Consider the following 12,550-nt stretch of genomic DNA (forward strand, 5'->3'; position numbering starts at 1 on the left):
ATTGAGGAGGGATTAGTAACATCTCCAGGAAGTAAATGACCTTTGAGTCATAAAGGGTTAATTCAGTAAAGTCATTTGATAATGCGGGAAAGCAACATGATAAAGAGTGGATGTCTTAACCCCCCATCCCAAAGTATGGATGTCTCAGCCCCCCATCCCCAGCACATGCTTGCACACATTCATATATATCTATAACATTGTTCTAAAACTTAGTTGGTCCTCAGAACATTTGCATCAGGATCATCTATGACAATGTTATACATGCAAAGTTGCAGACATCACTCAAACTTCTTAGATCTAAGTCACTGGGAATCAACTTGGAAATCTGCTATCAGAACCAGATTCTAGGTGATTTCAATGCACACTATAAATGGATAAGAACTTAAAATAGTTCACTGTAACTGGTGCTTGTAGGGAATTTCACAAGTGATATGAACATTTTATCTTAGACATTTCATCCTGGCAGCAAGACAGAAGGTATATTGGAAGTATCTTAAGTTTATGAAAGAATGATTATTCCTTAATACAAACTGTGGATATGGTTCTGGAAGAGAAAGAATAGATTTCAGGAACATCTGGAAAAGAAAATTTATAAGATTTATTGCTAGATTGCTTTGGGTAGGAAGAATTAAGGGAGAAGGTATATTCCACATTCTAGGAGGACTCACAGAACCTGGGTGACACAAATTATAAAGGGAAATTTAAGAGGAGATAATGAGACTGAGATGCTTATGGTATATCCAGGTGATTATTAGCAGTGCACAACTAGATTTCTAAACTTAGTAGAAAGACCTAGATATTTGTAAATTACAGACTTACAGATGTCATTTCATTGATGAGATTTTAGAAGGTACACACATTAAGGGGGAAGAGAGTCAGTGGAGCTGTCCAGAGTACTACCATACAAGCTATGCTCTGAAAAACCAGGTGGAGTTAATGGTGCAGTTCCAGGGTCAAAGAGAAGTGGGAGAGAAGGGCTTTAGGGAGTAGGGAGCTCCAGCCCTGCCCACAACTCCCCTCTCCACAAAAAATAACATTAGCACATTGATCTAGGTAGGACTAGTTGTAGGACAAATATGACTCATGACTCAAAATGCCATTTTATTTTTGTCTCTAATTGCCCCTTTAAAATATCAAGTGGGGCTTTCTTCTCTGACCTCTTATTGAATGCTCCTACAGACTGATGATTTTTCTTCTTAGTTGTAGGTGACAAAGAGCTCTGGGTTAATATTAAGTCATAATCATAAGCTCAATTATTTAATTAAAATTTTTATTCCTTCCTCTTTTTTTAAAACTCCAAACTTGACATAGCATCAAGGTCTTGTCTCTTCTCTTGGCTGTGTGTGTTTCAGGTTGGAAGCTTGTAGTGGGAAAGGGGGCTGCTCTGGGACTGGCAAATGGGAAGGGGAGGATGGGGGAAAATGTGGAAAGTATTTTGGTGAAGCAGTTCTCAGCAATCTGGCTTCTCACTCTCTGGTTCTAAGATATCAAGATTGGCTTCTTTGTCTGGTGGGACATTTTCATGATACCTTTATGAGTTCCTTCCTGGGACCATCTAACTGTAACGTTCTTAATCTCCATGGATGCAACTTCATTCCATATGAGTCACCTGCCCCTTCTTCCTCAGCCCCTTGGCTTGTCCCAGCTTCTTGTTTGTGGGCTTCTTTTAGTGATCCTACTGAGCAGGACTCGGGGTCCCATATGCTCACTCTTTCTCTCCTATATGTCCCACATATGACCCATGGGAAACATACTCACCTCTTGCTCACAGCCTCTGCAATTGCACAGTAACCCCAAGGCAGCAGAACACTCTAGCTGTACATCTCTCTCTTGTGCTAGATCCTTCAGTGGGTCCCAGTCCCAGATCCTAAAGGATATGACAGAATCAGTTTAGCTCAGGTAACCCTAGATGAGGAATACACTAGACCTGGATTCCTATTTGGCTTCTTTGGACTCTGAAGGTCCTGACAGGGGTTTAACAAAGATGCAGTTGGTCTGCACATCGAAGCCTCGGAAGCCCAAGACTGGGAATGCTGGGACAAAAAGACCAAGTCATAGAGTTCCTTAGCATTCCTGGAACTTGCAGTGTTCATATGACTTGTGATTTAGTTTCAATATATCACCCATGTTTTCTCCCGAGTGTGCTAGAGAATGATGAAAGATACGGTATAACACTTGCCAGAACAAGCATTGGTGGAAAGAAGAAAATCATGTGGGATGTATCATCTTTCTACATGCAGGCAATTCTAGAGTATAGCATGATGATAGTTTTAAGTGTAGTTTAAGGCCTTAATTATTGTTGTATTTTATGCTTAAGGAGAAAAAAAATCTCAACCAAAAAATGAGGACTCTTTCTACTTCCTTCTTTGCTTTTGATGCCCTGTGAGGGAAGTCGAATATACCATGGACTGTTCGATTCTAAGAGACATTTAATTTTCATTTATCATTGGCATTTTGTAAGAGTAGGTGTATTAATTTTAAACTGAGAATGGATCCCAGGTGATTATTCAGAGGGAATCTTGGACAGATATAGTAATTGTTCTGCTTAAGTGTGAATCTGAAACTCCATCCCTAGGTATAGCTCTATTAGGAGATATTTGCTTCATGTTTGAAACCTTTTATTTTAAATGTTAGATTAATTAATCAAGTTAGGAGGAGCCTTAGTGTTGCTGATGATGACAACTGTGACTCACTGAGTACATAGCATAGTCCTAGCTTGTTCAAAGAAATTTACATAAATCTGTTTCTTTAATCCTTATAACAACCCTATTAATATGCTCCATTTTATAGGTGACAAAACTGAGTCATAGAAGGGTGACATTTTGTTGTGTTATTCTAGAATGCTGTGAATAAGGGGTGAAGGCAAATTACTAAGATAGTTGGATCCCTTGAGCCTAGGCTCTGAACGTCTGTCTTTATGCCTGGTTCTGAAGTTTCCAAGTCTATGTCATATTTTCCATCCAACATTCATTATTTTAATTTAGCAAATCCTTCAACTTTCATGATTCTCATTTTGAGATTTGTGAAACAAAAAGACAGTCATGTTCTTCTGCTATATCTTAGATGAGCAACTAAAGATCATATCAAGCCTTCCCCATTCTCACCCAGGAGCACTGTGTCAATTAGCAGGTTATCCTCCTCCCTTCTCTCAGTGATATGCCTCTGTTTGGCTCAAGAGAAAAGAAAATTATTCTCCTGGCAATTTGGCCAGTGAAGCTTCTGGTTCAAATGATTTTTCATCCTTAACAGTAACATGGGATACTAGGTTTTGGATACACAGTCAGAGGGAAATAGTGCCAGTTTCTCCTGGCACCATATTCCTCTGAAGGGCATGCTAATTCTAAACCCAGGAAAAGCCATGCTGTTTCATAACCCACAAAATTAGGGAAGAGAAAACAATTTTCAAGTGCTCCATGAGATGACTCCTTCTCCTTTTCCTTCCTTGAATGGTAAGTTGTATTTACAGAAAAATGAGCTTATTAAGACCATTGTAATGACCTTTCTCTATTTCTTTAGCATTTCATAGTATAGTATATAAATGTCCTCCTTGATATAATGAATATTCTAATACCAGTTCACATTGCACAATAATATTCTTTGGTATGTTACAAGACAATAATAATACATACCTGTTTAAATACATTTATATCATCAGCTGTAATAATTAAGCTGGTACAAAAAGCTATATGTCATTGCACATCTTTCCCTTCTTCTGATCCTCTTCCATGGATTTGTGCTTCTGTGTTATAATAATAATGTAGAAAGAAAATTATCTCTCACTATTTAATATGCCATAAATTTTCTAAAAAATTGAGACTCTGTCATTCACAGATGACCTGCTTCTTGGCTAGGATCTGTTAGCACACCAAGCCCTTGTTGAAATTTTCTTAAATTTAGTTTGTGATGAAACCTGCTGTCAGCACAAAGACTAATTTATCAGTGAGTATCTTCCAATTTAGATGTTCTTCTTTTTTTTTTCTTGGACAACTTGTTCCTCACTTTTATTCCCTATCGCCACCCATACCCCAAAATAAAACAAGTATAATTATTCACTAGATGACAGAAAAGACCTAAAATTCATTTCAGAAAAAAAAAACATTATTTTTAATCACAATAAAATAGAAAGTATTAATAGCAATATGAGAAATTAAAAGGTAAAGCAATAAAACCCCAATCATTTGGAAGTTAAAAAAATAAAACAGTTTTTTCCTATATAACTATTTTGTCAAAGAGAAAAACAAAATAACAATTATGGACCATAAAAATAATGCATACTAGGACTGTCAGAATGACCCTGTGAGGATCTCAGTGGGCACATTTAACATGCAAATAATTAAACAACAACAAAAACCATTTAAAGTCTCTGGAAAATGTCATAAGGACATACAGCAAATGGAGACGTACTTATTTTATAAAATGAATAAATCTCTACGGACAGTCAAGGTCTGTTGTGTTTTGAGCAAAGGCCTGCTCCCATTCTTCGTTCCACTCCCTCAACTCCCCATGTTACAGCAGCTCTACCCTGCAATGTGTGGCCAAGAAGATGGAAACTCTCTCTTCTCTAATTTCGAGTCTGGGTCTACAATTTAATCCTAGGAGGGGTAGGCCACTGATATCAGTCATCTCTCCACCTTCGCCCCATCTCCATGCTCTGGAAACTCTATTCCAAACGGGCATGGCCAAGAAGATTAGGCTTCCTTGTGCCACCCACCTAGCCCTCAGTGGTAGGGTGGAAGCCCACCCCAGACATGGAGGTTATGAATACAGGGCTCCAGTTGCCCCAATATAGTTCTCATAAATTGGAGGTTCCATTCTGGGAGGGATTAGCTGAGAAGACCAGCAGCTACTATCCTCCCACTGACACAGACCACTTGTAGAGTGGAGGTGTCATTCTATGAGAATTCGGCTACTTTCCCTGACCCCAGCATGTCACAGTAGTGTCAAGGCTTTCCCCAGGAAAAGAGGCAGGCCATAAGGACTGAGATCTCCACAACTTTGCCTGATTTATTTATTTGGAACAGAGCTTAGACAAGTTTATGCCAAAAGGCACTTTAAAAAACAGTGGAGACCTTGGTGGTTAGCAATTAAGAGGGGCTTGTTAGCTCCATGATACTAGTAGCAGCAAGGAAAGGGGCAGACCAGTTAGGAGATTAACAGAGAGAACCAGAGTAGGAAGATACCTCTGGGACATCATGTATCACCATGGCTTCAGAAGGGTGTGTGCAGATGCTAGGTTGCAGTCAGGAATAATAAAAGTGAAAAGTGAGGTAGACCTGAAGGCCTTCCCCAAGTTACGTACAGATCCATCAGCAAAGGGCCTTGAGCCTTATTGCCTCAAGGGGCTGAAGAACAACCTGACCAAACATGGACTGAAAAATAAGCTACTCTGACCCATGGATGACTTCTAAGAAGCCAGGCTTAAAAATAAAATCACACTCACCTCTAGGGATCTAGAATATTGTGTGCATGCCCAAGACACTTGCCCTCACATAAATGACTGTAGAGAGAACCTCCAAGCTACTAGTCCCTGGATAAAAACAAGTCAAAATCGTAAAAAGTCTCTGAATTATAAAAGCAGTCTCCAAGCTACACACACATGCAATGGGAAAAGGCAAGAACCTAACTAGCTCAGAAGAATTAAGCAGAAGTCAGACCAGTAAGCGATATATGTGGACCCAAGGAGAACCTTAGGAAGCCTGGCTAAAAGATAAAAACAAGGAAAAAATAGTGAGTTGTAACATAAGAGGCTGCATACTGCAGAGGAATGGATTTCACAGATTTTTTCCTGCCAAGTCATAAACACACAAACAGTAGCCAGAACAAGAAGTCTAAAAGGAGAAGATTGATCAGGATCCAGAGTTGCTGTACTACGTGTCTAAAGTGTCAGGTTTTCAATAAAAATTATGAGACATGAAAAGAAACGATATGGTTCATATGTAGGAAAAGAAAAAGCAGGTGATAGAAATTGCCTTTGAGGGGCTCATATGTTGGACTTAGCAAGAACTTCAAAGCAGCTATTACAGAATTAAAGGCAAATATGATAAAAATGACTCATCAGATAGTGAATATTAATAAAGACATAAGAATTATTAAAAAAAGAAACAAATGGATATTCTGGAGTTGAGAAGTACAAGAACTGAAATTAAAAAATCACTAGAAAAGCTCATTGTAGATTTAAGCTAATAGAAGAAAGAATCAGCAAGCCTATAAAGATAATACAATCTAAAAACAGGAAAAAAAAAGAATGTAGAAAAATAAACAGAAACTCAGAAAAATGTGGGACATCATTAAGACCACCAACATACACATAATGGGAATACCAGAAACAGATGAGAGACAAAAAGAGATACAAAAGTTATTTGAAGGAATAATGGCAGGAAACTTTAAAAATTTTATTAAGGGGACTCTGGGTGCCTCAGTCAGTTGAGCATCCAACTCTTGATTTCCAGTTGGGTCGTGATCTCAGGGTCGTTGGATTGGGCCTCGTGTTGGGCTCTGTGCTTGGGGTGGGGGTCGACTTCTGCTTGGGAGTCTCTTCTTCCCTCTCCCTCTGCCCCTCGCCCCTGCATGCTCTCTTTCTCTCTCTCTCTCTGAAATAAATAAGTCTTAAAAATAAATAAGTAAATAAAATTTTATTTAAAAACCTTAATTTACACATTTAGGAAACTCAGCCAACTCTAATACATTTGACAGTAATACAATGGAGTGGGGTGGGAGTGAAGCTATACTGGAATAAGGAAATGACACCAGATGATAACTTGAGCAGGAGAAAAAAAGAACCAAAAATGGTAAATAAGAAAATTAACTATAAATATTTGTGTACTCCTTTCTCCTCATAACTTCTTTAAAAGACATAATATTGTGTAAATAAATAATTAAAACAATGTATTATTGGGTTTATAACCTATATAGACATAATATGCAAAACAATAGAAGTAAAAAAATAAATAAAGGGAAGTAGAATAGCACTATCTAGAAGTAACACTTCTATACCCTATTGGGACATTTAAAGAATTTAACACAAATTCAGTGGGGGAAAGAATAGCCTTTTTTACAAATGGTGCCAGGACAACTAGATATATACATGCAAAAGCATGGAATTAGACCTCTACTTCACACTGTACAAGAAAATAACTCATAATGACTCAAAGACCTAAATGTAAGAATTAAAACTCTAAAAATGTGAGATGAAAGCATAGAAGTAAATCTTTGTGACCCTAGATTAGGCAATGATTTTTTTTTACATAGGTTTACATATGACACCATGTAGATAAATGGCAGTTCATAAAAATTAAAAACTTCTCTGCTTCAAAGCATGTCATAAAGAAACCAAAAAGATAATATACAGAGTTGGATAAAATATTTGCAAATTATATATCTCAAAAGGGACTTGTATTCAGGATATATAATGAACTCGTACAAATTCAACAATCAACAGATAAATAACTCAATTAAAAATGGGCAAATGATTTGAATAATTTGATTAAATATTTCTCCAAAGAAGATATACAAATGGCCAGTAAGTACATGAAAAGATGCTCAATATCATTAGTTATTAGGGAAATGCAACTTGAAATCCCGGTGATATTCCACTTCATGTCCACTAGAATGGTTGTAATTAAAAAGGCAGCAACAAATGTTGGCAAGGATGTGGAAAAATTGGAACCCTCATATACTGCTGGCAGGACTGTAAAATGGTACAACCACTTTTGAAAATAATTTGGCAGTTCTTCAAAATGCTAAATATATAGTCACTGTATGATTCAGCAATCCCGCTTTTAGAAATGTACCCAAGGTAAATGCAAACATATGTTCACACAAACACTTGTACATGAACATTCACAGAAGCATTATTCATGATAGCTGAAAGTCCAGACAACCCAAATGCTTGTCAATTGATGAATGGATTAAAAATGTGGCTTTTTTCTACAGTGGGCTATTATTCAGCCATTAAAATGGAATTCGATACTGATACAGGCTACAACATGGATAAACCTTGAAACCATTGTGCTAAGTGAGAGAAGCCAGACACAGGGGCACCTGGGTGGCTCAGTCGTTAGGCGTCTGCCTTCGGCTCAGGTCATGATCCCGGGGTCCTGGGATCGAGCCCCGCATCGGGCTCCCTGCTTGGCGGGAAGCCTGCTTCTCCCTCTCCCTCTGTCTGCCGCTCCCCCCTGCTTGTGCTCTCTCTCTCTCTGTCAAATAAATAAATAAATAAATAAATAGATAGATAGATAGATAGATAGATAGATAGCCAGACACAGAAGGCCACCTATTTTATGTTAACAGTCATATGATATAGCCAGAATAGGCAAATATATATATATATATGATATGAATATGTGTATATATGTATATATGGATATACATATATATATCCATGTATATATATATAGAGAGAGAGAGAGAGAGAGAGGGAGAGTTTAGTGCTTGTCTAGATTGGGTGAAGCTTAAGGGGATGGCATGTAGGGAGGGGAAAAGAAGGAACTGCTCATTGGTACAGGGTTTCTTTTCTTCTTTTTCTTTCTTTCTTTCTTTCTTTCTTTTTCTTTCTTTCTTCCTTCCTTCTTTCTTTCTTTCTTTCTTCTTTCTTTCTTTCTTTCTTTCTTTCTTGCTTTCTTTCTTTCTTTCTTCTTTCTTCCTTCCTTCCTTCTTTCTTCTTTCTTTCTTTTCTTTTCTTTTCTTCTCTTTCTTTCTTTCTCTTTCTTTCTTTTCTTTCTTTCTTTCTTTCTTTCTTTCTTTCTTTCTTTCTTTCTTTCTTTCTTTCTTTCTTTCTTTCTTTCTTTCTTTCTTTCTTTCTTTCTTTCTTTCTTTCTTTCTTTCTTTCTTTCTTTCTTTCTTTCTTTCTCCCTTCCTTCCTTCCTTCCTTCCTTCCTTCCTTCCTTCCTTCCTTCCTTCCTTCTTTCTTTCTTCTTTCTTTCTTCCTTTCTTTGGAGTATAGTTGACACACAGTGCTACATTAGTTTCAGGTGTACACCGTAGTGATCTGACAGGCTTGTACATCATGTTGTATATTCACCACCAGTGTCGCTACCATCTGTCCTGATACATCACGATTACAGTATCACCCACTATATTCCTTACGCTGTGACTTTGATTTCTGGGACTTACTTATTGCGTAACCGGAAGCCTGTGTCTCCCACTCCCCGTCACCCGTTTGCCTAACACTCCAGCACCCTCCCCTCTGGCAACCCTAAGTTTGTTCTCCATATCTATAGTCTGATTCTGCTTTTGAGATAATGAGAATGTTCTAATATTTGATTATGGGGAGAGTTGTAAAACTCTGTGAACACCTAGAAACAATTGAATTGTACATTTAAAATGAGTAAATAATATGACATACAATTATATTTTAATAAAGTTAATAGGATGCCAGCCACAAAAATAGTAAATATGATTCCCACTGTGTCATTGAATATATTAATTAGAAACCTAGCTAATCACATATAATAATTGTTGTCATTGGGTTTTCCTGATATAGAGGGTTTTTTTTTTCCATTTTTCTGAGTTTTCTAACATTTTCTCAATGAATAGGAATTACGTTAAAATAACTTTTTAAAAACTCTTATTTCAAGAGAATAATGAAAGTGGTTACATTTTCAGCTTTCTTTGAGAACATAGACCTTGTTAAGTTTTGTGGTTTTCTCTTAAATTGTAATAAATATATGAATTTTTTTTTTTTTAATGCCTTGTATCTCTGCTTTAGGAATAGAGATAGTGCCTCTCTAGTGAGGTTAGGGCACCATTCCTCGGTCTCTACTCCCCACTCCTGGGCTAAAAGGACAAGGTCATTTTATTGTTTGGGGCCCAAAGTGAAGCAGCACTCCAGCCTCCTCCCTCAAGAAAACCTCAAACAAGATTTTGTGTTTTGAATATACAGGGCTCATGGAAGGCATAAAAAGCTCCAGTTGAGAGAGCAGAGTAGTTGGGGTCAGTACTTTTCATTTTGAGTGCTGGTAAAGACAAAAAAACACTCAACTCCTATAGTTAGGGTAGAAAAAAATGAAGCTGGTGGCAGAAAAGGACAGACTCTAGGTCCTGGGAGTCTGAATTCAGAACCATTCTGAGTGCTTTTCAATGTCTGCTGCCTTGCTAGAAAGTCTATGCGATCTCCAAATTGAAAGATCTAGGAATAAGGGAATGGTGCCCTGGCAATCAGGAAGAAGCATGCTTGAACAATTTGAGCTCAGAGGCTGAGCAGTTGGTTTCTGTTAAAGGAAATCAAGAGGACTGAGCAGCGAGGCACCTTACATTATGGCCTCGGAACAGCTCTCTGTCTTGGGAAGCCCACATTCACCAGCAGGATTGGAGGCAGTGTGAACTACAGCTAAAGAAGGTTAATTAGACATCAGTGTTCTCTCTCTGGACTGTGAAAATCCAAGCAACTCTTTCCTACACTGGATGGGATATAAGCTGGGAGTGTGTTATGGGGGGAAATGCAGGGAGTGGAGTTGCTCGTTAAAGGGATAGCAGGACCTGTCAGCTAGTCTAGTAGGCAGGAACTTCACAGTTTTGATCTGGAGAAATAAAAAACAGTAATAAAACTGTCCCTGGTGTTGTGGGCAGTGCACGTGGACTACACAAACATCATCCATGTCTATTTTTGAATGTTATATTTTTCTTTTGGTGATTGGTATTTTATGCTGTGTATTTACTACAAGTGTGGTTGGGAAGAGGTGAAATGAAGCAGGGAAAATGGTGATGTGTGAATGTTATTTTATAATTAAATAATTTATATGCACCTCTTTTTTTCCTTTGACAAGTTAATTATACTAAATGCAATGTGCTATGCTGGATCAGTTCCTAGAACAGAAGAACAGTGTTATTGGAAGAACTGGTAAAATCCAAACAAAGTCTGGAATTCAGTTAATAATGACCCACCGATGCTGGTTTCTCAGTTTTGACAAATGTAAGATGCTAACAATAGGAGAAATTGGGTGAAGGGCATACAGAAACTCTCTGAATTATCTTTGAAACTTTTCTGTAAATTTAAAATAGTTCCAAAATAAAAATTTGATTCAAAAAGTAATTATGAATCACATATGATCTTTGGCATGCTGTTCTTCTCAAAAATTTCCAGCTGAGAATTATGAAAGTTTTAGCAAAGAGCCAATTCTTGTGAAATTGTAACACTACAGACTCAAGATGTTGGCACATGGTTTATCCAAGTATTCGATCTAGGTGCTGCTTATTCTAAGGAAAACTCAGAATCATTTCCTATTTCCTGTAATTGATGAAGCAGGGAGTACAAAGGGACATAATTAAACCTACAAAGGAAAAGAAATCCACAGTTAACATTGTTAAATTTGACATACACTGTCAATTACAAATCAGGTATTTATTCGTTCTTTACAATTTACCTGGGCTTCACTTTTCACTTGAAAATTTCTTCTTGTATTCTTTTTAGTGTGTTATGAAGCATTATTAATTTTGCAGTAATTTTACTGTAATTTTTAGTTTAGTGGCCAGGGAGAACACACACCGAGAAGAACACCTATGCAAAGCACTGTCTCGTGTACCTTTTGGCACTGTTTCTAAGTCATAACCCAGTCCCACTATCGGGATGAAATTTCTAACCTTCATTCTTCCAGTTTATCTATTCTGGAGGTGAACAAATGCCTCATAAAACAACCCAATGGTGCGATGATCACTTTAGTATTAGAGGGACACCAGAAAGTGCTAGAAATTCCATATTAGATACAGCATTTTATTGTAACTATAAACCCACAGTGGCCTTTAGGTGTTTGCTACAGTGTTAGTAACGATTCATTCTTGGCATTTGCCAAGAAATGGAAGGATGTCTTATTGTTACTTTTGATAAAGCCAGTATAGGGAGGTTAAGAGAGGAGTTCAGGTAAACTGTGTGAAGCATAATGGTACATCAAGTATCCAGGGCCACACTTCAAGAAAGTGGTGGCAATTTAGCATGTTTTGTGGGAAAATTTGCTATTCCAAGTTAAATGTGACTATGATTTTCAAAGTTTATAGTGATACCCTGAGCAGTCTTCTTAACAGATGAGAATATGCAGCAGGCTTTCTTTCCATTTTTCTCTTTGCACAAATAGCTCATAAGCTAATCCTAGGTTATATGATTGAGTTGAACCTAAAAGAAAACACTGTACCTTTTACTTGGTAGCAGGTAACCTTTACCTTTTGCTTAGTCTAAATGACAAAATTCTTGTTTTGAATTAATTTCCCCTTTCTCTGGAATTTATGCTTCAACTGTTTGACTTCACTTTTTGATAATAGAGAAAAATCACTGAAGAAAAGGAATACTTTGTGAAAAAATAAAATCCTTATGACTCTTATTGCCTTAATCAAATATACTCTTTATGTAGAATCCTCCTTCACAATTTTTCCAGATGAAAAAAATTAACATCACTATATACCTCTTGTATATTTTGTATTTTTTCAGTTAACATTGATTAAAGTTTTCTATTTCCACATAGATTTTATAATTATAAAGGATAAATAATATTACATCAGGTGAGCTACTACGTCAGAATTGATTGAACTGCTCATCTGCCGTAGAACATTTCGATTTCCTTCA

Source organism: Halichoerus grypus, chromosome 13 (genome assembly GCF_964656455.1).
Source record: "Halichoerus grypus chromosome 13, mHalGry1.hap1.1, whole genome shotgun sequence".
Lineage (NCBI taxonomy): Eukaryota > Metazoa > Chordata > Mammalia > Carnivora > Phocidae > Halichoerus > Halichoerus grypus.